At 40.9% G+C, this 25872-nt stretch overlaps 1 long non-coding RNA gene across 1 annotated transcript; it reads left to right on the top strand.

Annotated features, from left to right (window-relative positions):
- Positions 1-6838: 6838 nt before the first annotated feature.
- Positions 6839-16199, top strand: LOC112542021 (uncharacterized). The gene is made up of 3 exons (XR_003085921.2): positions 6839-6983; positions 10241-10426; positions 15015-16199. It is a non-coding gene; the product is annotated as an uncharacterized LOC112542021 (long non-coding RNA).
- The last annotated feature ends 9673 nt before the right edge of the window (positions 16200-25872 follow it).

Below are 25872 nucleotides of genomic sequence, written 5' to 3'. Positions count from 1 at the left end.
GTGTATGTCTGCAATATCTGAAGCAGAATAGGCAACCTGAAAATAAGAGAAAAGTCTACTATATCTCCATAGAAATCTCCATGGTAGTCTCTCACTAGTAGTAAGGAGGAGAACCAAACATATTGAGTCTGACTGGGCTGCCCAAAGTTCTTCCAAAGGAACTCCTTGATATGCCAACTCTGGTGGTGGCCATAGTCATTTTCTCCCATGTAAAATAGTGGGAAAGGTGGAGAGAGAGAATGAGATGAGACAGAAAAAGCCCCATCCTTTCCTTGCCCTCAACAAGATGCCAGTCCTTAAGAAGGAAGATCTGCCCTGCAAAATCTTCTCCCCCACACAGACCTAAATAAGGGTTTTCTGCCAGGATTTATGCTTTTTGTGGCTTCTTTCTTTTAAGGTGGGCAAAGGGGACTCTTGTAGACCGACCCTCCTTTTGCTTTTGATGCTGCTTGCCAATTTCTGGACTCCTTTTCTGAGTACATCATGTGCTCTCAGTGTTCCTAATGTTATTCCTGGCCAAAGAGGTTGCCTACTCACATAAATTCACAGATACACAGCATATCTATCTATCTATCTATCTATCTATCTATCTATCTATCTATCTACCTACCCACCCACCCACCCACCCACCCACCCACCTACCTACCCACCCACCCACCTACCTACCTACCTACCTACCTACCTGTTAGATTCCCATCCCATCATGTCTCTAGGAACTCAAGGCTGCATTCATATCCCTCCCTCCTCCAGTTTTCCCCCACCACAGTTATCCTGTGGATCTCCTATACCCTAGTTCAACAAAACTCTGCCTTTTGTGCAGCCATTGCTGCGTAACATGGTATAATTCTTCTTGGCCATTGACTTTTAATTTTGAACAATAGGTTTGGATTGCAATCAACTTCCCCAACTTGCCACCATTCAGATGTGTTAAGACCCCAGTTCTCATTATCTCCAACGTATCAGCTCAGGATTCCAAAATATATATTACCAGCTGATCCAAAGGCTGCCAGAATAGGCAACAGAGTGTATTTTAAAAGGAAGTATATCTAAATAAGTCTTTACATACATACATACATACATACATACATAAATGTTGCATATGGGATTATATGATTGAAAAGGTCCCTGGCTGAAAAAAAGATACAACACCAATTCTGGGCCCTGAATTTTAGGAAAGAAAATGACAAACTGGAATGTATCCAGAGGAAAACAACCAAGATGGTAACAGTCATTCCTGAGGAACTCCTGGAGATGTTGGGTAGGTTGAGCCTGGACAAGATATGGGTTTAAATTACAAGAAAACAAATTATTGGACATCAGGAAGCATTTGCTAATGGTAAGAGCTTTTCAGCAATGGAGCGCAGTGCCCTGGGAGGTGGTGGACTCTTCTGATGGAAGTATTTCAAACAGAGCCTGGATGGCCATCTGTCATGAAGGCTGCAGCAGTGAATTCCTGCTGTGGGCAGGGGGATGATCTCCAATATATTTTCCAATCTTTATTGTTTACGGTTCTAACTCACATGTCTATTTCCTCTTCCTCCTGTCTCTAAGATTAATCCTCCCAATCATGAAAACTACCCTCCACAAGCCAGAAACATGAGGAAAAAAATGGGGAAGAAAATTTTTGGAGGGACCAGTTTGGTGTCATGGTGCAAGCCACCAGGCTAGAACCCAGGAGACCATGAGTTCTAGTTTCTCCTTAGGCACAAAGCCAGCTGGGTGACCTTGGGCCAGTCACTGTCTCTCAGCCTTAGGAAACAGGCAATGGCAAACCACTGCAGGGACTTGTCCAGGTAGTTGCCAGGAGTCAACACTGAGTCGAAGGCAAAAAAAAATTACCCCCCCCCCCAATTTTCTAATATTAAACCTGGGTTGATTCCATCCTGACCTTCTAATACAGTGATTCATCTGATAGAACAGTTATACCTCTGGAAGTTCACAAGGCCAAAGAGATATGGAAAACAATTAAAAATCCCCACAATATCCTCTGTCAGTGCAGAAAGTATTGTCTTCTCTCTATACTTAATGCTTGTGTGATGTTTTGTCCAAGGTCTTTAAATCCAGCAGACCTCCTCTCTTAGGGCTCATTTACTCATTCCTCTAATGGTGCCTCTGCTCACCATTCTTTAAGGACATGTCCTCAGGATGTCCTTCAGCTGATCCCCAGCACATACCTGAGGTGGTCTAACTTAATTTTTAGTTGATCTCATATTGAACTGGCATTTTCCATCTCCCAATCCCAGCCTTGCTGAATGCACAATTTCTGGGTTATGATGGTTACGATGCAGCAACTGCCCAGCTCTTATTGGCTGCTGCAAACACACCCCCTCCTATCTGTTTTTGGGGCATACTTTCCGATGCCCAAGTCTGTTTTGGGTGGGCTCTTTATTAATATTTGTTCTTCGTTCTACTGGCAGAGTGCTAGACCTTTTTCAAAACTTATGTTCAGTGTTCTTGAGAGAGAGTGTTTAGTAGATAGAGCACTAGAGTTCTCTTTTTTTAGAAAAACAGGAAGGGAGAAGAACAGCAGCAAGACCGCTACACAGATTAACAAGTCAAATATTAAGATGGCTATTTCTCATTGCTTGCATTGCATTCAGTGGGAGTTGTGTGGATATCTTAGCAATCTTGGTGATCTTTATGGTGATCTTTCAGAAAAAGTGGGTCTATATTTGTGGTGAAGTGAAACAGAGCTCAGCTGGCATGCTCCACGGTCCCTTTGTCCTGTGCCTCTCTACTGGGCCACTGTCCAATAAACCTGATTGGGGGGACACATATCTACCACTTTCCTGGAATAATGCTCGTTACACGTTCTGAACTAGCCCCAATGAAAGCTTGTCATCACACAGCATCTCTGTGCCAGCAGCCTGTCAGTTGGGCAACTTGAAAGGTGACACAAGATATTTATTTTGTTTTCAGTATGACCATTTCAGAGAGCCAGTCTGGTGGAGTGCTTAAAGGCACTGGGCTAGAAATTGGGAAACTGTGAGTTCTAGTCCCACCTGAGGCATGAAGCCAACTGGGTGACCTTGGGTCAGTCATTTTCTCTCAGACCAAGAAAGAAGGCAAAGTCAAATCACTTCTGAAAAAGGTTGCCAAGAAAACTGCAGGGACTTGTTGTTGCCAGAAGTCAAGACTGACTTGAAAGCAGTGAGAACCAGTTTGGTGCAGTAGTTGAAGGCCCTGGAGTAGAAGCCAGGAAAGCATGAATTCTAGTCCTGCTTTAGGCATGAAGCTGGCTGGATGACCTTAGGCTGGTAATTTTCTTTCAGCCCAAGGAAGAAGAACATGGCAAGCCCTTTGGCAAACGTCAAGTAAACAACACAGACTTGTCTGTGTGGTCTCCAGGAGTCAAGACTTCTCTAAGGCACACACAGACACACACACACACACACAAAAATAACAAGCATTTATATAGACTGAAATTGTCAAGATCTCATCCTTACCAACAAAAATATTATTTTACCTCTGCTCGCATTCTCCACCTTTTCCTGACAAATCTCCATTGTTCAAGAATCTATTCAGTCACATAAATCTCCATAGTTTTGTTTCCCACTGAAGCTAGGAAACCAATTATTTTGTAATATGATTTTCTGGTCTGTTTAGTGATGTATTTATTGTGCCCTCAAGAAAGGAATTTTCTGAAACAAAAAATGGTGGTGGTGATCCATAACAAAATTCACACGTCAGAAAGCCTGTATTAAAACAACTGTTGCAGTTCAAAACATTTCACTATACAATAGGCACTGAAGCCAAAATGTTAGAGTTGAAGCTTCCATTAGTTGACATTAGAAAGAATAAGAAAGCTGATCATTGCACATTTATGCACAAGTTTATATCATTTTGCATTTTCAAACCAAACATTGAATCATTCTTCAAAATTCATCCTGATTTTTTTCAGTGCAGTTCCACAAGGGGAAAAAAATGACATATACTGGGGAAGCTAATGCTTTCTTATGGGGGTACAGGTAGTCCTTGACTTAATACCACAATAGGGACTGGAAAATTCATTGTTAAGCGTGTGGTCATTAAGCAAGGCATCACATGACCACACCTGATTTCACAACATTTTTTGTGGCAGTCATTAAGCAAATCACATGATTGTTAAGTGAATCACACAGTTGCCCTTTGACTTTGCTTGTCAGAAGTCAGCTGGGAAGGTCGCAAATGGCGATCATGTGACTTGGGGATGCTGCAACAGTTGTAAATATATGCTGGTTGCCAAGCACCCAAATTTTGATCATTTGACTGTGGGGACGCTCTGACAGTTGTAAGTGCAAGGACCGATCATAAATCACTTTTTTCAGCGCTATTGTAACTTTGAAGAGTTGCTAAACCAATGTTCATAAGTCGAGGGCTACCTGTATTGTAAATACCACAAATAACTAATCAATGCAAGTTGAATGGTTCAAATTGAATATGGTGGTAGAGCAATTAAGGTAGACTAGGATCTGATTCAAATCCACTCTCAGCCATGAGAACTCACTGGTAACTTTCAATTACTCTCCCTTGGCCCAACCTACTTCATTCTTATTTAGGGGAAAAGTTGGAGAAAGGAGTGTATGCCACATTGAGCTCCTCATGGATAGGCGAGATATATAAATACATACATACATACATACATACATACATACATACATACATACATACCATAAGGTAATTCCTGTCGAATCCACCTTTGTATGAGGTGTTATAACAATAACACCTCATACAAATATATGCATGCATATATATATACCCACATTTTTTCTGATTTTGAATGCTGGTTTAAGGCCAAATTTAAAGATTGTGTAGGTACACACAGTATTTGTGATCAAGTAGTCTGACCAGACAAATGACCTAGTTAACTGAACATGAGGAGGCTGCTTTTAGCCCCAAACATTCCCAGGGCTACTGAGGGTTGAAAGTTATCTTCCCCACAGTAAGCCCCCCCTCAAAAAAGAAATGGTTCCTCTAAAAGCATTCCATCTCTATTGTCCTTTCAATTTTCAACCTTCCTACAGCTCCGAGGGTGGAGTAAAAAGAGATGAAAAGAGGACAGAAAGAGATGGGGGAAGATAAGTCGCCACCCAACTCCATCCACAACAGTTCCAACCAGGCATCATAATATTACAGGTTTTTCTCACTCTTGTAGGTGGAAAAGAATACATTTAAAAGCAGGAGAGAGAAAAGGAAAAAAAAATAACAGCTTCCTAGCCCCTTGGTGGTGGTGGGAGATCTAAGAATATGGCTGATAGCTAAATGATGGACTCACGCTGAATGAGTCATTGCTGGCACAAGGTGGTCAACCATTTGACAGAGCTGTAGAGTCTCTGGGATATGCTTGTGCATACGTGTCAAAATCAGCAAGATGGTGAACAGAAGCATCATGATACAACCCCCAATCCTTTTAAAATATGTATATCACACACACACACACACACACACACACACACAAGGGGTGGGGTTTCCATCCCGTTGCTCTGTCTGCCATCTTGCCAGTTTTGACCCCTGAGGGAGGGCATGGGTCAGCAAGCATAGAAGTGTGGTCAGTGAGTGCATGCTGTCGTTTGACACACAAACCATCATGTGCAGCTTCTTATCTAGTGACTTAGGCTCACGGTATCATCGGAATGCAGAAGAGTTGCCATTTTGGGGTTTGCAGCAGGAGCAGGCAAACCTTTTGGGCCAGGGATTGGATTTTCAAAGCAGCAGGAGTTATGTGCTCATGTAAAGGCCGCTGTCAGAGATTTGGCTAATCATTAAATGGCTGCTAAAGTGGACACGGGTTGTCGCAAAACACTTATTTATCAGAAGGAAAACTAGTCTTGCAGGATGTTCTGGGAGGGGATTCAGAGAGTCAAGATAGTGGCCATTACTGTATGATTGAAACCCTGCCCTTTTTAAAATGTGTGTTGTGTATACAAGGCACATAAAAACAGTGATGGGTCTATGATCCTGTAGTCGCAGGCGCAATCTTGACTTCTAGGATCCTTTCTGTGGATGCTCCTGAGATACCCTCTACCATCAAAGGGATCTTTATGAAACTCAGGGCAAATAAATAAGGTGTAAGAGGCAGGTGCTTTGTTTTGCAACATGTCCACTATTGGGTTATTATTATTATTATTTTAATTTAAACAACTCCTTTAAAAAGGTAGGTGGGATGAGAGCCTGATGTCTACGCACACTAATTGGTGACCCTTGGTTTATGGAAATTAGAATTTAAACTAAGGGAAATCATTCTAAGGGTAGGACTGGCCCTGAGGATGACTTACATCTGAAAAGTATCTGGAAGATTTGGAAAATATGAATTTATTTTATGGCATGCTAGATTTTTGCAGCAAGAGAAGTAGGAAGAATAAGGCCCTTTTTTTCCTGTCTGTCAAGGAAAATGTTGTCACAATGGCTAGGAGTAAGAATTGCACTGTACTCCAATACATCCAAAGGAAACCACTGATCAACTCATCTTTCATGTCACAAAATAAAGCACCTGCCGGTGTTACCTTTTACAGGATTTATTTTTTTATGTACAGGGATTTGAAGACTCTATTCATCTTGCTTGGAAGTACTTGTGAATTTCCTCCCATTGCCTTTTATTTTTTATTTCTTCTCTCCAGTTATTCTAAATCTGTCCCAAGCAAAGAGAAAAAAGGTTGCTGTTGTCGTGGCTTGTGTGTCTGTGCATATGTACATGCGCTTAGGCTCACGAACTAGCAGCCCTCATTCATGTAGATGACCCAGAGCCATCCCACAAGGATCAATATTTTAATGTGACTTATCAGACTGGCTTGTTTATTTAAAAGCTCTGGATCCCATAAAGGCCGGGCAGAGTCAGTTTTTAGAAACAGACGCTCTGAACTCCTGCCGTAATACTGTAAATGTACACCCACGTATATGAGAGACAGCAAATCCTGCCTGGCTTTGGAGAGAAAAAATGTGAAGGCCACAGGACCTTAAAAGATGGATGAGGATCATATAGGATCATACAGCTGCTATGGGGGATGGTGAGTGATTTCTATGAGTATGTTTCATAGCTAAACAACTGATAGACAATTTGCTCTTCAAGAAAACCTCTGTTAGTGAGAAATGGCAGAATAATATTGAGATATTTATTGGATTGGTCCTATTTATTTTATAGGATTATTTTATTGTCCTGATATCAGCTGCTTTAGGGATGACACAAATAACAAGCAGTAGGGAAAGAAAGGAAGGAAAGAGGATCATATGCTGAAGTATTTTCCAAATTTCTTGGTAGCCCTTTGTCAATGATAGGATGATTTGAGAAAAAAACCCAAACAATGAACCCCTTAGACCAGATATTAGGGCTGTGAATTCTTGGAAGATTGAAGATCTTCCTCTATAGACTGGAAAAATCTTGGACTTTCCCATTCATGTAAGAAAAGGCAGGATTTTGTATGAGTTCCCAGCAACTTTGCCCTCTCTTCTTGCTGGCTGCCAGTGAAATGGTAGAACTAACCTGTGAATGCATGATTTCTTACTATGGGGAAAACAATTGTGCTATTAAATCTAGAACAAAGAACACAGCTGATTAGTAATTGTCAGAATTAAAAGAATGATTATAACACACATATTTTGATATTTTCATCATAGTCTACAGTATAAACGACAAGCAGCTTTTTCAAATATTTCCTTCTGTGCAGTCCAAAGATAGCAGTGTATTTCATTGGCATTTTGTCTCCACTGGATTGAGTGGAAATTTTTATTCTGCATTCACATCATTCTTTCAACCAAAAGACCACCAGAGGAGAAATCAAGAACCTGATGAAAGAGAGGCCTTTGATGCCCAGAAACTACCAGCAATAATATGCAGACCTCTCCTTTGTACTTATATATAACCCTTTCTCCAGCTGCACATCTTGCAATCGCGCAGTCCTGAAATAATAATAAACATTGGAATGCATATTTATCTTTCATTTACTGCTTGCTTCCCTTTGAATAATGTACAACAGCAGGCCCTTGATTTCCATGCAGCGGGAAAGAATTGAGAGATCAGTCTTTTAAGCTTCGTCTCACTGCTGGTTTGGCCTTCTGCCCCAAAAAACATTTTAGCATTTTCATTGAGATAATTTGCTGTGAGATAGCACCCACAGGGTATAGTTGGGTATAGTTCATTTTACTAATTTAGCAGGGACACAAACAATGTATTTCCTCACTGTGCTACAGCTGATTAGTGCATGCTGCTCCTATTTTCCATCATCCAAGATATCTGGAGGTCAGCAGGCTCTGGAAAATGGATCTAATCTCTGCTGATCCCTGAAGTAGGTTCTGTAATTCTTGTTCTTAAGCTGTGCATTGCTTTCTTCCTGTACCCGTATTTAATATCCATGTGTTTTTTTCACACTGTGCTGCTTATTGAAGTAATATTTTCTCACTCACAGCCATTTAATTGATTCTCTTTTTCTTTAAGTCTCAAGATACATTTCACTTAAGCTATGCTCTAGACTTGCCTGGCCATTCCTTTCTACAATTTTCCATTTTGCAGGTTCTGTTTATGTATTTTTATAACGCAATGGTTTCTATGGTGGCATCACACTACTAATAATATAATCTATCATTCTTAGAGAATCTACAGAATAGATTATTAGCTGTTATTCAACGTGACTCCCCGCAAGCATTTTCTAGTGAACTCTCTTTTGGGGTCCATGTCCATGTTCGCTAGTCCTTGTTCCACCTTCCCACCACCTCACATGCTTCTTTTTATGGTGCAAGACTCTACAGGAGACAAGGAGACTTAAAAGCAGCTTCCTTTTTTTTAGATCCTTTTAAACAATTTTTGAGACTCAGGCTATCTGCTGCAACATTGCCTAATTCTAGCTTGTCTATTCCAAAGAGATCTTCCTTTCTCAAACTTACTTATCTACCTCTTTTTTCATGGGACGAAACCATCACATTTAGATGTGTGCATTGGGTGGCACATCTAAAAAAAGGGCAGACTTTGATCGCATGGTTCTAGCTGCCATCTTGGCTATTTCAACTCCTCTGCCCCATGGATGCCCCTGCTTGTGTGCCCTGCATGTCCTACTTTTCCACAGATGGGGTTTAAAAGATCTGTAGCATAGCTCAGCCCTACTCATATCTTACCAGGATAGAGTTTTACTGCTGACACTCATTGCTGACCAGGCTGGCTGGTAAAATAAATTTCCCTTCTTGTAGTAGGAGATGGGTGGGTGCATTTAAGAATATTCAGAGAATACTGATTGGTTGATTTCCTACCCAGCACCTCTCCATCAAATGTACCAATGAATAATCAAGGCCGGACAGGTCACACGAACACCCCTTCCCCAAAGAGGGGGAAGTGTAACGAAATTTATACCCCATGGCTTGGTGTGGAACGAAGCAGGAAAACCTGCTTCTTTTCCGCAACGTGAAAGATTGGCACAATGAATTCTGGGAGTTGAAGTCCACTCATCTTAAAGTGGCCAAGTTTGGACAACACTGGCTTACTCCAACTGGTGGTGGCTCTTCCTCTCATTTGCAACCCAGTTCTTTTTACCTGGAGATCCTGGGAATTGAATCTGGTACCTTCTGTGTTCAGAGTAGATGCTCTACCTGTTATTGCCTTTTGTCAATCATTTCATTACATGTTGTTACAAAGTGTGCAAGCAAAGGCCTGTATGCAGGCATGCAAACCAATGATTGCACTGAATGAAACATTATTGGGGCATTTCCCCTCTGATTCAGTTGAATGTCTTTGTTATTTCAGGCGTTGATTCTCAACCAAATTGTCTTCAATGATCTTGATTTTTCTTTCAGAAGCATTCAATCAAATGTGGGCAGGGAGGGAGGAGAAAGATTTCCACTTTACTGTATTCTGCAACCCAGGCTTTCACAATAGTGAGGTAACATTACCTTTCAGTTCCCTGACAAGTTCTCTATTTTCCTTCTCCAAAGGTGGACAAAACATCTCCTTTCGCTGTTTTTCTTCATGAAGAAAAGCATAAAAAGTGAACCTGTACTAAAATGAAATGCCGATTCCTGGTGAAAACTAATTATTTTAGAAACAGCCTCCCCTCACAATGGCACTTTAATCAGGCTAGTTAAAGACCGTTCTTTTTTTTTTCCCCCCAAAGGACTATTGAAAATCGAGTGAAAAGCAAAAAAAAGTGGTGGAGGTGGAAAAAACAAAACAAGACTGCCTGGCCTTAGAGTGGGATTTTTTTTTTTAAAAAAGTAAAAGTAAAACGGATACTGAAGATTTTACCTGAAGTTTTTAAAATTCCTTTTATTTTCCTGCTTGCAGAGTGTGTGGGTCAAGAACCAAGGCTTGAGAGTTACCCATTCAGAGCAGAAATCCAGGAAGTTTCCTTACATGCATCTTCACTTTTACTGATTATATGCATACTGTATTAATATTAAGGCCTGAGGCTGAAGAAGTGCCAGTACTGATCCCTAAATCTCCAGAACAAGAAAGGGGGAAAGAAAGAAGGTAATGATAATAAGGGGGTGGGTTGGTTGGTTTTGTTCTATTTTATTTTTGTTTTTGGGTGCCATTGAGTCAATGTTGACTCCTGGCAACTGCCTGGAGAAGTCCCTGGAATTTTCTTGGCAAGGTTTTCAGAAGTGGTTTGCCATTGCCTCCTTCCTGGGGTTGAGAGAGAGTGACTGGCCCAAGATCACCCAGCTGGCTTTTTGCCCAAGGTGGACTAGAACTCACAGCCTCTCGGTTTCTAGCCTGGTGCCTTCACCACTACACCAAACTGTCTCTCTAGGTACTAAGTATGTATCTTTAATTTTAAACAGGTACTGTACAGGCAGTCCCCAGGTTAAGAACATCCGACTTACAGACAACTCATACTTACGAACACTGCCATTACTAAAAATGGGATTTTCCTTCCTTGATCCGTCAAACTGCTGAAGCTGTGCGGTGTTTTTATGAACCACTGAAGCCGCGCACAGCCTGTTTTCAGCGATTCATGAAAACATTGTGTGGCTTCAGCAGTTCATTGCCTTGAGGAAGGAGAACACCATCCACCATTTTTAGTAATAGGCAGCCCATTTGTAAGTACGAGTTCTGATTTATATACAAATTCAAGTTAAAGACAGACTTAGGAATGGAACTCATTCTTAACCCGGGGAATTCTGTTTGCAAAAGCTATTCTGCCTGGTATTACATGCCTCTTCAAACCTAGAAACAGTGGTTAGAGACTGGTATCCTACCAGGGAACCAAAAGTCTACAAGGACTAGTTGACCAGTTCAGTTAAATGTTTAGTTGCAATGCAGAAGCCAATGCTATGTCCCATGCCCCACTCTTCCACAGCCTGGTGGCCTCTAAACATATTGTCTACAGTGCCAGCACGGCTACAGAGAAGCCTCAGAATCACAGACTGAGGCAAAGCAGTGAGTGAAATTCTTCAGGCCAGAGTAACTCTGCAATTCTCCCATCTGCTGCTTCACTCAGAAAGGCTAAGCTAAAGGATGTGAGGGAGATCTGGCTATGACGTCTGTCACCCCATTGATCGCCAGGGTTGATTCGGCTGATCTGGCTGGCTAGGCAGGTGTCCCCTTCCTCCCTCACCACTCCATGTGCATCCCTTCTGAAGCTGCATGCTCAGTGGAAGAGGATGACCATCCCAGATAGAAGGAGCATACTGATCTTTGGTCAAGGGTATACAATAGCTGTGCTCCCCTGCTGGAACCTCCAAAGAAGCTCAAGAAAGGCTAGGCTAGTCTGCATTCATCTAGCGCCATTTCTCCAGATTCCCCCTATGGCATCTTCTAGAGTCATCCAATCATCATTACGTTGATATAACAGCAGTGAGGACAGGCTTTATTCACCTCAGTGGGGGATTAGTGACACAAGTTATCTGATTAGAGAAGAAACAATAGGTACTTTTATAAAAGACTGGAAACTCTTCATGGACTGTTTGCTGAAAATGAATTGGTGATTTTGGGATTTACTAATTAAAAAGGGTTGTTTATGGGAAGAAGGAAACATGATATGTAATTTGGGAGGGCGGAAATGATGATAACCATGTTTGTAACTACTGCAAAAAAGATTGGAAGTCACTTCGTCAGATATTTTTCTTTTTCTTTCCCTTTCTTTGACTTTAATTGTTTTTTACTTTTTATCTTTTCATACTTCTTCTAATTTTCTCTTTACATTTTTGTAGTTTTTAATTGTGTATAAAATTCTTCCTCAATAAAAATATATAAGATAGTTGACACAAGAAGATGCAATGTCACTAACAGCCAAGATTTTACCGCTCTGACTAGCTGAAAGTCTAAATCTGAATCAGATTACAAGCACTACTGCTGAAACACTATTAAGGTCCACCTCTATCTCACAAGATTTTCCTTCTGTTCAGCAGTACAGTCATTTCTACACCAGCAATTTACAGAGTCTTCCAGAACTATTGCTATGCCAAAATAATGGTTGGGTGATGCTAAGAAGACACTATAAGTTCACCAATGCAAGCATGACCAGAGCTCCATTCTGTATCTGTTTCCATAGCTTGTCTTGTTGGAGTAGCATTTTGACAGAGTTCTCAATTCTGTTCACATGAAAGTTGGAGCAGGGGCCTTCCCTTCCAAATTTCCACTCTAGAACTTAGTTTGGCTTAAGGGTTGCACTATGTTGTGTGTAGCGTATGAACAACTGCACCCCAGATGTGAGGGGATCAGACTCCAAAGTAGGGCAGATCTAGGAGAAGGACTTGACCAGTTTTTATGGGGTGAAATAGGTGCCAAATTTTGGCCATGCCCATTCTGGGAGAACTCTGGAAGCTGGAAAAAAGATCCTAGAAAAAACTACTTTCTGCTTCCTTGACCCAAAACCTCTTTGAACATGGAGCTACACCCCAACCTTTCAGGCAAAGGGCTTGTAATCAACACTGGAAATAAGCATTGTATAGATCAGGTTTTCTCAACCTTATCAACTTTACGATATGTGGATTTCAACTCCCAGAATTCCCCAGCTAGCATGGGACTGTCAGCATGGGACTGTCAGCATAGGACTGTCACATCTGAGCTGCAAAACTCCAGACAAACAGTAAAATGCAGCAAAGGGAATAATACCTGGATTTTGAGCCTCTCTGACAACTGGTCATCTAGCCTCTGTTTGAAGACCTCTAGTGAAGGAAAACTGACCTCTTTGTGTGGCAACCTATTGCACTGATTGACAGCTCATATAGTTACCAAGTTCCTCTTGGTGTCTTGCCTGAAGCTACTTCCTTGTTGTTTTAACCCTTTGGTTCTGAGTCCTGCCTCTGAGAGAGTAGAAAATAAGTTCACTCCCTTTTTTATGTAACAGTCCTTCAGATATTTGAAGACCGCTATCATAGTTCTCTTTAATCTTCTTTTCTGTAGGCTAAACACACCCAGAACCTTCAACCATTCCTCACAGGGCTTGGTTTCCTGAACTTGACAGCCTTCCCCTGAACTTGTTCCAGTTTGTCACAGTCCTTTGTATAGTGGTTTAGAACTAGATATAATACTCCAAATAAGGTTTGATGAAGTCAAAGTAGATTGGAACAATTATTCCAGTGATTTGGACTCTATGCTCTTGTATACACCTCAATATCTCATTTGCCTTTTTAGCAGTTGCATCACACTCTGGCTCATGTGTGACACTGAGAGCCCTTTCCCATGTACTACTGCAAGCCATGTTCCCCTCGTGCTAGACCTGTGCCTTTCATTTTTCCTCCCCAGATGCAGAACTTCACATTTCACTGGTTACTTTCCAACCTATTCATTTCAGCCCCTGCTCAAGCTTAGGTAGATCTTTTTGAATCTTTTTTCTCTCTCTCTCTTAGCCCTGCCTCCCATTTGCCACCTGCAAATTGGGTAAGCTTCTCCTCAGCTCCATCTATGTCATTCATAAAAATGTTGAACAGGACAAGGCTCAGGACAGTGGCATTCCATTTAATACTTTTTCTAGTATGTCATTCATGAGTGCTGTTGGGTACAGTAGTATCATTTAGTCAATACTTTACCATTTTATTGAGAGGCTTTCTTGAAAGCTTCAGTGAGGTCCAGGGACACTTTGTCTATGGCATTCCCCTGATGTAATAAACTAATAACTCTATCAAAGAAGGAGGCAAGGTTAGTCATGCTTAATCATAGCATACTTACCCAAATGCTCACAAACACATTGTTAATAATCTCTCTGAGGACCTTGCCCAGTGTAAAAAGGTGACACGTCTGTACTTTCCTGCATCCTTCTTCTTCCCTTTCATTCTGCCTTTACACCATTACCAGTTCACCAGTTTCTCCTCTCAGTGCACCAGCAGTCACTTTTGGTTCTCCTTTTGTTTCCAACATAGCCAAAAGGACTCATTTTGTTGTTGTTCTGGGTGTCCCTTGCAAGTTTCAGTTCATTCTGAGCCTTAATCTTCTGACATTGTCCTTGCAGTTTCAGGAGTCTCCCTTGTCCTTTTCTTTGGTTATGTTCTTTTTCTTCCATTTCTTATACATTACCTTTTTCTTGTCTGCATTTTAGAGAGTTCTGCATGTATCCACACTGGCTTTAGATTTCTTCCATTTTTTCTTCTTGCTGGAATTATTTGCAATTGCACCTTCAGTATTTCATTTCATGGGATCTCCCCTCCATCTTGGACACATTTCTCTTTCAAGATTTAAAAACATTGCATGTGATCGCCTTTCCCTCAGAGTTCATCAGAATCTGCTTTTCTGAAGTCTAGTATACAGATCCAACTCTACTTAGAATATAGTGAGTTGTTACTTTTGATACTCTATTCCTGCAATTTAATGAGTAAGTTGCAAAGTATAATAGAAAAGTTGAAAAAGAGAGTTGACGAAGCAGAAATGTTGACAAGCATACCATAACTTTCTTCTTCAAGAGGTACAAAGTTGCTGTGGTCAGACCAACCAAGGCAACCCAGTCAGTCCCAAGCAAATCCTAAGTCAGCTGAATGTTAAATTTATAATCTGTTACTCTAAACTGGTCCACAGCTATTTCTCCTTTCAAAACTGGTGTCATTTGTATTGATAGTATTTTTTTCCCATTCTTCTTTATTCTATTTCTGATCATTGACCCTTTTTCTCTTTATTGCAGGTCCCCTTGGCTGTTTTCCATAAATCTAGAACTATGAACATTGCATTCCTCTGAGACTTCTTTTCTGCTGGAGCTTTGGAGTGTGACAATGGTGTTTGTATCCAATCTCTCAAACGCCATTATCACACTAAATAGCTACTGTTAGATAAACCATCAGGTGCAGGAAAAAAAAGGAAGAGGAAGAGGTGTTGGTGGTGATGGAGGAGAAGAATATTTGAGAAATGCATTTTCTGGCAGCTGCGAGAGAATACCACAATGAGATGTCATGACAGCTCTGTGCTTTTCATTGCCAAAATATCACACAATAAATAATACGTTCTGTTTCTTAAAAATGCACATGGTGATCCAACTAGTTTTGCTGAGATGGCATGACTCAAATTTATGTTCATCAATGGCAGGAAAATTTGACTGCTCAAGAGCAAATGATTATGTAGGCTCATTAGCACAAACAGCCCACACACAACTGTCTCTCTTTTCCTTCTCCCCCTCCCCAATTCATACGGCATTATTAAGTATTCATTCCATTTATTAACAAGTTAATAGTTATGGCTATTTTAGTCTGGAGCAGGAGCTCTATTGTTGCATTGACTTTTGAGAAATAAGCTGGATCATAAAAGCATAATTCTGTTTGGGACTCAGCTGCATGTAGCCCAGCTGTGAATACATTCATCATTTTGCCAAATGTTAAAGAGAACAGCAGCCAACTTGTCACATTGTCTGAAATTTGGCAGAAAAATAACCAAGATCCATTCCCATAACTGCAAAATAAATATTCCATTGTTGCGCCTATCTCTTTGAAATCAATGGGAAGATGGAATTTGGGCTGCATATACGATCCACTGGTCATGCTCATATCAGGATTCAACCTCTAATTTCCACCTTTGACTGTACTATCCCAACCTGATTTGGAATCATCATCATCATCTCATATATTGTCAAAAGTTCTATTAAATATCAGTAAAAATAACTCACTGTACTTTACATGAAAGGCTGTACTGAACTTCTAAAGTCTGGTCTATTTAATCTACATAATTTATTTATGTACTTACTTGTTAGGTTATTATGCAGTCATAGCTGACTCTGAGCAATGATGTCAAAATCAGTTTTTCTACTAAGTATACACTCAAGGGGGAGCCCAATTGTGCCTCACTTATTCATTTGGTGTTATAAAAGTGTTTAGAAACATGTGTGTATCATATTTACAGCTTCCATTTTTAGAGAAATTCTTCAAATGTCTTAGGCATGCATCTAAAAATCTATTGTGTGACCTGGACCTCCATTCATTCATTCTAAAGTGCCTCTCAACTCTTTGCATTACCCGGTTATACCCTTCAGATCCAACAGAAGAGGCATGCTATGGGTCCCATCTGTTAGAGAAGTACATTTGGCGGGTCCCAGGAGGTGGGCCTTCTCTGCCATGGTGCCCACCTTATGGAATATCTCCACCCTCCGAAGTGAAGTTAGCTCCATCCTTGATTTCCTGGAAGTCCCTCAAAACCTGGTTATATCATCAGGTCTGGGGGTCCCATTGGACCAGGGAGATCTTGAGGTGGCTCCATTATTGCTCTTAACATCTATTCTCTCTTATGCCTGTGATTTAAATTTTTTTTTAAAATAATGACTGTTTTTCTATGTTTACTGTCTTATAATTTTGTTGTACACCACCCCGAGTCACTTTTGATATAAATTTGATAAAAAAAAGAAATAAACTACCATGCTTAAACCCTGTCCTTTATAGCAAGAAATCCATTCGGCACCCACAGGGTATACAGAGAGATCATTTTAATGGAAAGGATTATGATATAGCCGACTCACAAGCATTGAGACCTTGTGGTGGGCAGCTTCTCCATTGGAAAAAGCAGCATCTTTCTTTTCCATCTGAGCAAATGGTTAAAAACATGGCTGGGAATTAGCAAGTTCTTTAGGCTCTTCCTGCCTCTCTGGTCTAGGCTGAGCCTCTGGACCATCTGAGAGCGGTCACCTTAGGAGGTTACTCATTTCTAGTTCTGTTCCATAGGACAAATATCTTCCAAACCTCTTAATGAGCTAGTTATGCATGCCTTGATGGCTTTTTATTTGTTCATTTATTTATTTAAAAGATTTATATGGCTACCCTTATCTTATGCAACATAACCCTGAGTGGCTCACAAACAACAATACAAACAGTTAAAAACAAAACAAAACCCAACACAAAAAGTGACTCTGGGCGGCGTACGACAATCACACTATCCCAACTCTTGCAGGAAAAGCCAGTTCTTTGAGACTCTTTGGAAGGTTAGCAAGGTAGGGGCCTGCTGGATCTCAGGGGGAAGGGTGTTCCAAAGAGCAGGGCCAGTTCCTGAGAAGGTTTTTAACCAAGGTGTCCCCAACCATTCTGAGATTATTTGAATCTTTGGGCTTTTCCACAAAATGGCTGCTGAAGGGGGCCTATCCATTCACAAAATGGCTGCCATGGAATCCACATGCTATCTGCTTTCTGTCTCTAGTCCCTTTTCCATCCTATAGGATGCTCCCTATCTAAGGAATCTAGATAGATATCCTTTAGATAAAGGATAAAGGGAAGCATAAAGGATATCTATCTAGATCCTTTAGAAGTAGATAGACATCCTGCTAAAGAATAAAGGTCTGGAACTGCCAATCTTTTAATCCTTTTTTTTATAGAAAGCTAAGGGGGTTTATGTGAGAGCGGACATTGGAGAATTGAATTCAAGAGAAGCCCTTGTTAGAGGATATGCTGCTAAATGCAAGCAGACTGCTGAAAGCACTTTGAACAATTAAGCAATTAAGTAGAACATCCCATTAAAAAGAAACCGTGTTCATGTTAGAGTTTTTAAGGCTTAGATAGCTATCAATGAATGCTAATGTTATAATGCTAATATAATAAAAGCTTGTGAAGCTTTTGCTATAAAAGCTGATGAAGACAAAAGAGCCTCACTTGTAACTGAACTACATCTTGGAGAGAGGTAAGCAACAGAGAGGAAGGAAGGAAGGAAGGAAGGAAGGAAGGAAGGAAGGAAGGAAGGAAGGAAGGAAGGAAGGAAGGAAGGAAGGAAGGAAGGAAGGAAGGAAGGTTCCTTTATCTCTTAAACATAGTGAGTCATTTTATTAATAAAAGGGCAGGTGGGACAGATATAGGGACAACATATGAAGACTTGTCCCTCATATATTTTTAGCCATTTGTTCTAGTGGTCAAAGCAGCCCACAGGGACAGAGAAATTCTTAGAAATAAAGATGATGTTGAAGGATGGTGCTTTGCTTTACATCATGTCAGATTCCCCTTTTTAATTTTTTTTAAAAGAAGAAATCAAGAAAGGCAAAGAACTTGGTGGGCACCAAGGTATGAGATTTGTCCTTCTGACAAATCAGCCATCAGCACACACATAGAGATAAGTCCCATCTCCATACCATTTAGAAGATACAAGTAAAAGCCTAAGAAGGAAACAAATAGTCTAGAACAACCCCCTCCAGCCTCCAAAACCCAGAGAAGCAGGAAACAGCACCAGATTAACAATCTGGGAAGGAGCAATACCCCACTCAAGAAAGAAACCATACCACAGCCAAGACTGGCAGAGCAAGTTCTCTCTATAAACAGCCAGCAAACTCTCCCATGCACTGATGAGGTTACCTGGCCTGGTAATGAAACTTCTGTAGAAAACACCAAGCTAAGAGAACACTCAACGATTCAACCCTGAGGTTCATATATTGTCTACTCTAATTAGTTAATTGATCTCTGTAATAGTCTTTGGACCATCTGTTTGGACAGCACTTACAGGTCAGCTCAATAACTTTGTGGGCTTCTTTGCAGAAAAAATAGCTTGCATTTGCTCAGGCTCTGATACTATTAAACAGGGCCAGGTAAAGTAAGAAGGATGGTACCTTGCATTGTGACCTGGGATTCTACTGAGCTTGTGGGACTTGAGGAAGTAAATAGGGGCATCTGTAATATGACCACCATCACTTGTACCCTAGAGCCATGCCCCATCTCTCTCCTCTGGATGTGCAACTGGATGTGCAACTGGATTCAAGATGTGGCCAATGCCCCTTTGAGGAAAGGCAAGAGTACACCAGCCTTGAAAGGAGCCATCTCTTGATCCAGTTCTACCAAACAACTTCCAGCCAGTTTCCAACTTATTCTTTCTATGGAAGGGTGGTGAGAAGATTGTAGAAAATCAGCTATAGAGGATCCTGGAAGAAGTAGATTATCTAGATCCAGTCAAGATTCAGACTCAGGCTTAGGACAGAAACAGCACTGGTCACTCCTGTGGATGAACTTCATTGCTACTGTATTCGGATGGAGGGGAAGTGTACCCTTCCTACTCCTATTAGTTCCTTTGATGGCATTCAGTAACACTGATTATTCACTATGCAAGGGTTTGGAGATGAGGGCACCACTGTGAAATCTAATAGTTTGCTGAGGATCCCAATTATAAGGTAATGCCAGTTTTATGAGCCTTCTCAGGGACTTGCTCGAGCCTTCTCAAATGATGCCCCCCTGCCCACAGAACCGCCTACCATTAGATATTTAGACCATCTCCTCTCTGTAGTATATTTTCCAAGAGAGACATCTGGAGATGCCTGAAGATTCTGCTGCCCGAATGGTGACACATCACAGCCTTCGGATTATGCTTATGCTGTTGTCTTTTTATGTTTTAACATAATTATATGTAAGCTGTTTGAAGCCTTGAGAAATGGGATAGCATATAAACCAAAATAATAATAATAATAAAAAAATACAATGACAACACTCAGTTGTACCTTGTCAAACCAGGCCCGAGAAGAAATGCCATGTAAGTCTTGAATCAGTATCAGGAAGCTGTGAGGGACTGGATGGGGAAAAAGAAGCTCAGACTAAATTGTAGCAAGTGAGACAGGTTTTTGGTTCCAGATAAGGTCACACTCCCTCTGAAATAGCAGGTCTCTGAGTTGGGAATCCTCCCAGATTTGCAACTTCTGCTAGAAAATGAAGTGGAGGCTGTGATCTAGGGAGGTCTTTTGCCTTACCTGGTCTGGGAAGACCTGGTGAGAGCAACCCATTTCCGCATAGTTACACTACAGCAAAGTACTCTATCTTGGGTTGTTTTTAAAGATAACTCAGACTCCACAATATAGTGGGGAGACTGCTACCAAAACAAACCCTTTAGGCTAGAGTAACATCTATCTTTGATTGTCCATAAGTTTCCAAGTCCAATTCAAAGTGCTGTCACAACTCTTATAAAAATATGGTGCACCATTGACTTATATCAGAGATGGCCTTGCAAGTATGATTTTGCCAGTACTCTGTGGACATCTAGGAGGGTCTGCTGAAGGGCCTGCCCCCATGAAAGTGAATAGGGCCATGGGCAGGAGGCAGTACTTGGTGAGGACCCTGCTTAAGGGAATAGACTGAGGTGCATTTGGCCCCTACACTTTATCAGGGTCAGAGCTGGCCAGTACATGGATGAAAAACCAGCAGGAAATTCCAGGCTGTACAATAGAATAGGAAGTTGGAAAAAAAAAATACAGGGGTGGTGTATCGTTGAAATTTCAAAACCAATTTTCAAAACCTGATTTAAACCATCCTTCTTAATTTTTAAAAAACAACTGTACCCTTGACCATTTTGAAGTGAACTTTTAATGATTTTGTGTTGTTATTGTTGTTCAGCCATTCACTTGGTTCAGACTTTGTGTCCCAAAGAGCAGCATTATGCCAAGGTTCCTTTCAATGTCAGGAGCAGAAGATACCATTGGATTCAGGCACCCAGTCCAATTGTTGCCCCCTCTCAGAGGGAAAAACCTACCCAAGTTCCATCCAATCATCTGCGAGTCCCTGAAATTCAAGAACATGTCTCTCTGCTTCACCTCTTGTTTCGAATGGGTGGATGACTGACGTTCATCCCCAGCTACTGTCTACAAAAGCAGCGTGTCCACAATAAATTCTCTTCATTCAGCAAGTGGCAGGCAGATTGGGACTGACTTCCCAAGGTGTTTCTTGTTTTTTCGTTTTTGCTTTTACCAAGAGCTAAATATGTAAAAGCGAGGAAGACGCAGGGAAACTGCAGCTCCTACTTCAAAAGTCAAAGGAAGCTCTGTTGAGAAATTCCCCAGTCAGGTGAAAAGAATAGTAAGTGGAGGGGTGTCTGCTTCCTTTTGCTAATTGCCCCTCAAGAGATTAACTCGCAGAGAGTCCGTCGCTCTGGCAGGATCGCGCTTAGAAATTTCCAGGGGGGATCAAAAGCAAAAACTATGGGAAACCATTTTGTGTGGCATCCCACATGGGACAATTGGTCTTCTTGTACATCCAGCAGAGAATACAGCAAGAGTTGGGCAAGAAGCAAATATTTTATTTTAGCCTTTATGTTAATGTTGGGGGGTATTATTTTTTGTTTCTGTTTTTCTTCTTGTCTTTTTTTTTAGAACTTGAGTTTAGCAGACAAATTGCCACAAGCATGCAGGTGGACCAATTTATGGGGATTGCAATCCATCCCTGTAAACAACAGAAACTAGCAAGCCTTAAAAAAAAAAAGTCCCCCGTGTAATTTCCTCTGCATGGCTGGCATATCTTTTAATTATCTTATTTTCCACTGCCACGGCTCATGGTTCTATATGATCCTATCCCAGACCTACACAGAGCCCATGTTTATCCATTGCCATATGAGAAAGTACAGTTAAATATATTTAGCATTTTATAAGTCAGAAGGGGAATGGTAGGATGTAAATGCATTCAGGACCAGGGGAACCTGCTGGAGTGGGGTGGGGTGTCCCTAATGATTAGTACCTTCAGTTGTACAGACTGGGAGCCAATGCAGTTTCTGCAGCAAAGGAGTGACGTGACAGTAACAAGACTGTCTGGTAAGCATACAGGCCTCTGAGTTTTGCATAAATAGACATTTCTAGGTAGTCATCAAGGGCAGCCCCAGGTAGACCAAATTACAGTAATTCATATAGGGCAGTGTTTCTCAAACTTGGCAACTTTAAGATGTGTAGGCTTCAACTCCTAGAATTCCTCAGCCAGTTGCCAAGTTTGAGAGACACTGATATCGGAGATGACAAGGATCTGAGGGAATGAATTGCAAAACAGATGCAAAGCTTCCCAGGCTGTTGAGGGGTTAACACATCCAAGCACTTTGCTGAAAGCACTAAATGTGCCTCAGTACTGTGGTAGAAAACCATCTTATCGCTTAACCATTGTGAGGTTAAAAACAAGTGCTTTGTTTTTCTCAAAGCAAAATGCTGTCCTGCCCCAGAATGTCACGGCATTCCTTAAAACAACCATCTCAAATCTGTGTTTTGAACTCAAATAACACCCAAAGTTGACATTTAAGAAAAGTTTCTGACAGCTGCAATGGGTTTTGGATTAAGTCTGCAATTTAGACCTGTTTGTTCTTTTTAGTTGCATTTCCAATCAGCCAAGTACATTTTTCAAAAGCTAAATGCATTTTTCTTATTACTGTTTTTGCAGCATCGAAAACCATGCTGAATTTGCATTTCATTTTTATTTATGTAATATGCATATGTACAGCATTTTCTACTTAAATGTGGAGCATGCCAAGCTATTAAACTCATAAAACAGACAATAATAAAAAGCAATTATTGCCTAAAATATATTGAGACTAAATTAAAAATCCAGCTCAACCAAAATTAAAGCAGCTTTAAAATGGTCAGACAAGATACCTCCAGAAAACTGGGGGGGGGGGGGGGGAGAAAAGGAAGGAAGGAAGGACGGACAGAAGGATGGAATCTTTGCAGGACTGTTTGGTGCCAAAGCTACAGCAAACTGCCTTAAATTTAACTCTCCAGATTATGGATCAGGAAGTTACTGATTCTGCAATTTTTATTCATTATTGTTTTATGGATTATTCTGCATACACACATACATGCATTAGGACAGTGTTTTCAAACTTGGCAATTTTAAGATGTGTGGACTTCAACTCCCAGGCAGCATGCTGAAAAACACTGCATTAGAATTATTCTACTCAGAAAGAATCTGAGAAGGTGTTAGCCAACTCTTCCTCTGGCGAAGCAGAGTAACAGCTTTCCACAAAGATGCCTCACTAGTTGTTCCTAACAAAATCTCACAACATTCCCTTCATCTCATCTGCAGTCTGGAGCTGAGGCTCTCTGAGTTTGAGTTTAACCGATCAGATTTAAAGTAGTAGTTTCCATCCTTTCCCCACACAATATTTATTTATGAATGTATGTATTTATCAGTCACTCCATCATTGTTTTTATACCTCCCAATATCAAAACTCTGAGCCATGTACTAAACCTCAAACCTCGATCTTACAATATGAACAAGGACATCAATAAAAGCAAGCAGAAGCCGTAATAGAACATAGTTTTTCTCCTTTCTAAAACTTGTTATCAAACATATCTTCAGGGACACCATGTTCCATAGAGCAAGGGCCACCAATGAGAAGGCTTGTCTTTGGGCCCATGTCCCTCCGCAGGATGATGCCTGAGCAAAACCTCTCTTGATGACCTTGTAAAACCAGCTCACTCATTTTGGAAAAGGCCATGCCTAAAGTAACCTAGCACCGTACCATGTAAAGCTTTACAGGTAACAAACAACACGCTGAATTGGGTCTGGAAACCCACTGGCAATCAATGGGATGACCAAGAATAGGTGTTTTTCTGCAGTGATGGGATCCACCCACCAGCCATCTCACTGTTGCATTCTGAACCCGTTGTAGCTTCTGAGTTGCTCTATGCATCTCAGTCGTCCAAGAGTGTAGTGATAAGGATGTGAGTCTCTGCTGCCAACCCTTTCTGGTTCAAGCAGGGCCATATTGTCCTCCGCTTGCTGCTCTAAGCAGGCGCTTAAGGCCAAAGTGGATCCCAAATCATGGACCTGCTCCTCTGAGGGAAAAACTATGCTCCGTCACCAATGTTTTCTAAAAATATTGCTTGCCATTTTATATCTATTTCTTTCCTGGTGTAATCATTTATCATCTCTGGCTTTGATGTTCTTCCTCAGCATACTGACTCCCTCTCCTTTTTCTTCTGGCTCCATCAGATCATCTATTTTGCACTATTCCCTAAAAACTACTTATCTTAAATTTCTTGCTTCTTCCTTTTTCTTTTTGTTATGTCCCCCCCCTTTTTTTTTTCCTGTTCAAGCTGATCTACTTGTCTATCCTGACTCACCTGGGTTCTTCCCCACATTTTTGCATTTGTCATTGTGATGCTTTCATGACTGGAATTCCTGTCTCACAGACAGCTGTTCCGTTCTGCCACCAATGACTTTAAAGTTAAGCCATATATTTCATGAGATTGTTTTCACTGATGCTTTTCATGCCCCTGTCTTGACACCTTGTCTGCGTATTTAGCCTCCAGCATGTCCATTGCCTGTTAAATGAAAAATACTGTAAAAAATAGATTTTCCTTTCTGTTTTCACCTCCACACTCAAATATGGTGCAGAAATTGTGGGACTTCTGGAGCAAACATGGGGTAGTAGTGGTGGTGGTGGTACAGGAGTGCAGAAGGAAGGAAAGCATGGGGAAATGTCATTATACAAGCAGAAGTCAAATTGCATAAAAATAGATGTGCGTTGATCCATGCATAGTGCCAATTTGTGTGAAATGTTATGTTTGCATTAAATATTACAGTACTGTTATGCTATTTTGTTTTAAAAGAATGTGGCTTTTCTTGTAGCAGTAAGATTGCAGTTTTAAATAACAACCCTTAATTCTCAGTAAGCATGCAAAGGATTGACCTACAATAAACTTTCTGCTATGATATATAAAGGGCAAATCTTCCCAGATACTTTTCAAATATCCTTAGAGTTGCTCCAAAGCAGCAAGCAGACCACAAACGTAGGAGTCTTTTTAAAAAAAAAAAAAAAATCGAGTCTCTTTCTGGTATGTCAGGGTGTTCTGATGAGGCTGAGGAGCTTCTGCACTAGTTTTTGTTTTTTTTTAATTATTATTCCATTTAAATAATGGATGCAGCACTGCCAATTGTCATGGCAACTGATTGCAGCACTTGTTGATAACGACACTTGTTAAACATTTGATTAATGAATGAAACTTAGAGACAGCCCATGTTCTGCAAATGACCCTTTTCCAAAGGAAACTTTTCTTTGATTTTGGTATCAGCAAAGGATCCCTATGAATTCAGGTAGTTACACTGTAAAGCCTGAGTCCCCAACATGATGTCCACAGGTGCCACCATGCCAACTGACATTTTCCATGCTCCAGGAGATTTTATTTTAATTAAGTTGGTTCCTTTGAGCGATGCTCAATTCTTGGTGACTCCTTGGACACATCTGGTACTTTCTTTGGCAACAATCCAGAAGCAGTTTGTCACTGTCTTCTTCCAGGATGTTCCTGGTCTAGTCTATAGCCCAATTACCTTCGAGGGCTGACCTTGCTTAGCTTCCACTCAAACAAGATCAGCCAGGTGATGCTACCTGCTGTGGGTTCTTTTAATTAACATCTACTTTTAATGAAAAGTCAATAAATGGAAAGTTAGTGTCCTTCAAAGCAAAGTGTTATCCTCAAGAATCATTTTCGGTTTCAAAAAGTGCCTATGGGGTTATTTTTCATGGAAAGTAAACTGAAAATGGTTATGAATCAATTGTGGATGTCATCTAAGGGAAAGACATGTATGGCAGCCTAGTGCTTTATTTGGAATTGCTCCCATCTTTCAAAGAAGTAAGGATAAAACTAAGAAGGTAAAGAACATCGTGTGGTTCTGGACAGGGGTGGTAACTTCATATTTTGTGAATAGACACAATTACAAACATGGCAACTGCTTTGTGAGAGAGCCATGTTCACATTCTCAGGCTTCCAGTGTGCCCTCTCACAAAGGTTGGGAACTCCTGGTATAAGGGATACATAGAAGGTTGAATGCAAACAACAGTGAATTTAGTGAGCAGTG

This window comes from Python bivittatus, unplaced genomic scaffold (assembly GCF_059951505.1).
Source record: "Python bivittatus isolate LINGU-HERP-01145 unplaced genomic scaffold, Pbiv_v1 ctg000570_np1212, whole genome shotgun sequence".
In the NCBI taxonomy this organism is placed as follows: domain Eukaryota; kingdom Metazoa; phylum Chordata; class Lepidosauria; order Squamata; family Pythonidae; genus Python; species Python bivittatus.
Note: the sequence above shows the minus strand (reverse complement) of the source record. Positions and strands in the feature narration are given on the sequence as shown.